We start from the raw sequence: 4583 nt of genomic DNA on the forward strand, positions 1-4583 counted from the left end.
TCAAAAGAAGATTAGGAATCGTTTTGCTTAAATTACTTTTCAAATGTCGATCCTACAAAACAGAGTTTGTTTGTTTCATTTTACGCCTTTTCCCAACAGTATTTCAGTCATATAGGCGTACAAAACAGAGAAAATTAATACAAGACATTCAACTTTCTTTCTCATTACACAAATGTGGTTCACAGGCAGTAGGACGCGCCTTGTGACAGTCGTAAAATCAGAAAATCGCGGCAAAACCATTCAACAAATAAATGCAAGACTAATGAAAAGTCTTTCATTAAGCTGCATTTTATGCAAACATGATTGTAGTGTTGTTTCTAGTTTACGGTTATATTTGATTGTACACAATATTATTTCACTGATTTTTTTCACCATAAGTATCAAATTTTATGTGTGAGCATATACTACGTCGACGTCAAATTAATTAGTCTTCAACCCTACTTTTCGCCATTGCACAAAAAGGCAGTAGTGATTTTCCATCAGCCTTTTGACTGACATCATATTGAATAGAACTTAAATTAGTTTCTGTATTTAAAAAAATTGTTTTGCAATAGAACATTTTTTCAATAAAAAAGTCTGTTTGAATGCCACTCTACCTTTAGAGGTTAACTCACGTCTAGAATCCAAACTACACCTTTTGGTTTTTACAACATAGTGCATTTACAGGGTGGAAAAATAAAACATACTCAATAAAATAAAAAACAATATCATCAGCTGTGTTTATGCATGTGATACTATTAACATATTTGTTTATTACGTGACGAAAACAATTTTTAATAGTCTGTTTTTCAGCTGATTTGGAAATTGTAGCGTAGTCAAAGCTCGTTAACAGAACCCGAAGTAGCGTTTTAAATAAAAGTTATTTGAAGTACGGGAAAAAATTCCAACAATACAACAAGGCAGAGGCCGGTAACATGACAACGAACACACATTTTGTTAATATTATGAAAAACCTCGTACTAATCTATTTTGAAAGCTTAAATGCAAATATTCATTTTTAAAATGTAAATGTTAAGTATTTAAGTGTAAAGCAGTTGATTAAAATCAGAACAAAGTCATTTTATTCATAGTTATTATGAATAACTAATTCTTGCAAAAATTCATTTTATGTTGTTATTCTTTTATTTGACAACTTGCTATATATATATTTTTTTAAATGTTTTTAACATTAAAATTTTGTTTTTAGTCATGAATTAGAAGCTTCACTACATATTGAATATAAAAGAGGTCTTAAATAGTGAATGCTCCTTTACACATTTATCTTTCGTTTGTTAGGTAAAACAATGAAAATATTTATATTTCGTTGCAAAACCAAACTCATACAAGTACTCGTATATAATCAAAGAAGCCAAACGTTTGCCTGAGACAGTCTGCCCGATAAGCAAGCAAATATTTAGACTTTTTTCTCTACTTTTGCAATATATTTTTATCGAATTGTATGCCACTGACTTCACTCAAAGTGAAATAAATCTGTATTGTTCGTTATTTTACATTTGATTAAATAATTTCATTCTTATTTATCTATGACGAATATTCTTATAAATATACCGACTACACGTTTGTTCAAAATAAATGAGGGGAGACTTCTTTTCTTTTAAGGTTTTTTATTTTGACATATAATCATAAGAGAAAAACAGTGCAATACAAATTATACCTAGCTAAAGCTTAAAATGTGGTTTTCACTCCTTACAACTAAAAGCTTGGAAAATACAAAAATGTATAAAACAATGTCGAGGCAATGAAACATTAATACTTAAAAGTTCTTACCAATCTGGTGAAAAGTTTATAGCCATTGACCTTTTCTTTATTTTTACTTGTAATTATAACATAATCAAAGTTTGTAACCACCTATTGAGTTAAGCAGTGTTTAATATTTTTTTGAAATCGGTTTCACGAAGAACAAGAAAACATATACAGTGGGAGAAGGCAAGTAACTTTAATTATGGACATGCTCTGATGTTGATAGAAGTTTAATTTATATTTAAGAAGTTCATTCTAAAAATTTGCATTTAGAGTCTTACTAGGATGGTGATATAAATTTAACTGCCCACAGAGGGATACTTGATGCGAAGCATAATCTTGTGATTTTAACCCGATGTGAACTAAATTAGTAAGGACAAGACTGTTCAGAACATTGCACTTAGAAAATGTCTGCTCCAAATAAAACAAATGTGCGAATGTCTTTAGTTTTGTCATTAAGATAGTGTTTCCATTAGAAATTCATTCGACCTAATGCACATATTCTCAAAGCTTTTTTAAGAAACACCATAAAAGAAGCATCCTGTTGACTTGCGAGTATTAATGGTTTTATAAGCATTTACTAGATTTTATACCTAGGTCAATATCCAATGTGTATGTAAGTACATGTAAATTTACTTTTTCATTTCCATGAATCATTTTAATCTACAACACACTATTATTATGTTTCTTATTTATCTTAAAACGCGACAAGAATGAACTGTTGCTTGCATTTATTTTAACATATTTTACTTGTCATCGTTATTAATTAACTTCACGATATAAACCCATCTCTTGATATGTCACCATCTCTAGCTTTGTCAAACCGCCATTATCAAACACTTGTTCTTCGATGCCGAATTGGACACACTAAAATTACACACTCTTATCTTCCCTCACACGAATGACAATGCCCCTTTCTGTATAGCTTGTAATGAACATTTTACTGTCAAGCATTTTCTTCTTGAATGTCATGAATTTTCACAGGCCCGTAATAGATTTTATTGTGTAGGTTCACTCAAAAAACTCTTTAATACAGTTCCATAAAAAAACATCATTGATTATTTGAAAGAGATAAACTTGTATTCTAGGATCTAATTGGCTCATTTTCATTGTCATTTACAAAGTTTAACATAACATTTTAAAAAATCTGGAAACAAAGTGATCCCTTGGAAGCATTAATCACAACAAAATTACATGAGAATTACAGACTCGGTTTGATTGAGTCTGTACATGAGATATAATGAATACGTGCAACATCCCTCACGCCCCCTAGCACCGGCTTGAGCGGTACTCAATTCTCAACACTTAATAGTGCTGGCATTAATGATCCCGAAGGACCAGAAAAATATAACAGCCTATTATAGCATTCGGCACGATATGGCCAGTTATGTGTTGATGTGCCTTAAAAATTCAAACAAACAAACAAACTTGTCATCGCCATCATCATAGACATATTATGTTCTTTCATTACAACTTTCCTGTTCTGATATAATGAAAGAGCTTGTCCAAATGATTTAAAATAAGTCAGTTATCATTATCACCCTGAGATGATTGCAATATTATATATTATAGCACTACAACCATTAAATAAAGCATGTTTTTTGTAACTACTGATGAAGAAAATATTGTGAAGGTTGTTTGTGACATAATTTCACATGAACGGTAGAATACATTAGCAAACGACAAAATAGAGAAAAAACAGCATAACTTTCAAAATAAGCGTATTAAAACGCACACAATACAATATAAGGTAATCTACTTATTGTCCGAAGGTAAGTATATCAGAAACGTAATTTAGATTCAATATTAAACCGAAATAGAAATAACCTCTTTGAAAGAGTTGGACATGTATGCCACTTGCTTGCCCTTTACTGTTGTTGGTTCAAATCCCGAAACAAGATTTTTTTTTCGCTTGTGATATTTTTATCCGATGTCTACATGAAGGCGGGTTGGTGTTCGCTTGAAGTTCAAATAATGCACGGAGGGGCACATGAGGACTTCTTCCATTAGTAAAGCTGGAAGTTCACTTTTTGATCTAACCATTGCCGAAGTGACTTGAAACTATAATATAAGTTATCTGTCTTATGTAATGGTTTAATCATGTTTCAAACCAGAAATATGTTCAAATATTATACAAAGAAATGAAGGAAGCTTTATCTAGCTATAAAAAGCATAAGTCAATCTAAGAAGAGTAAACATTTGTATGAATTGATGATTCCTCTTAGATTCTAGAAAACGGAGTAAAACATTTTACCAAAGTCATATGATAAACATAGGTAACAGTTCATCACTGGAAAAAGTAGCCTGTTATTCTATACAAAAGTCGCTTGTAAAAACAAATGGATTTTTGCAATGGAAGTCTAACTAACATATGAATATTTTTTTTTCTAAAAACCTACATTAAGTTCTTCTAATTTTTAGTTTGACTTTAACGTTTACTTTTATAGGCTCTGTAATGTAAAGAGCAAACGTTTTACAAAAAAACAGTTTCAGCAAGCCATTATGCGGCGTACATTTTTGTGAGTATTAAAGTCCAGAAAAGTGGAGATATAAAAAGGTCAGTTATGGGAAATATCACAAACAGTGTAAGGTACGTTTTAATCGACAATGCTTATTCCATGACACATACAATTTTGCTATATCATTGACCATACATGATAAAATAGAGAAAATAAGAATCCCTAAAGAAAGCCCAACACGTCAAAATTGAAAATGTTGCAGGCTGGGTTTGATTGAGCCTGTTCATGGACGGTACTGTCAAGTGCAAACTACCGTCCACGCCCCCTAGCACCGGTTTAAGCAGAATTCAACATTTAAACATGAAAGGGTAAAATTTTGAATTT

Source organism: Ruditapes philippinarum, unplaced genomic scaffold, assembly GCF_026571515.1.
Source record: "Ruditapes philippinarum isolate M1 unplaced genomic scaffold, ASM2657151v2 ctg8369_1_1_1_1, whole genome shotgun sequence".
Lineage (NCBI taxonomy): Eukaryota > Metazoa > Mollusca > Bivalvia > Venerida > Veneridae > Ruditapes > Ruditapes philippinarum.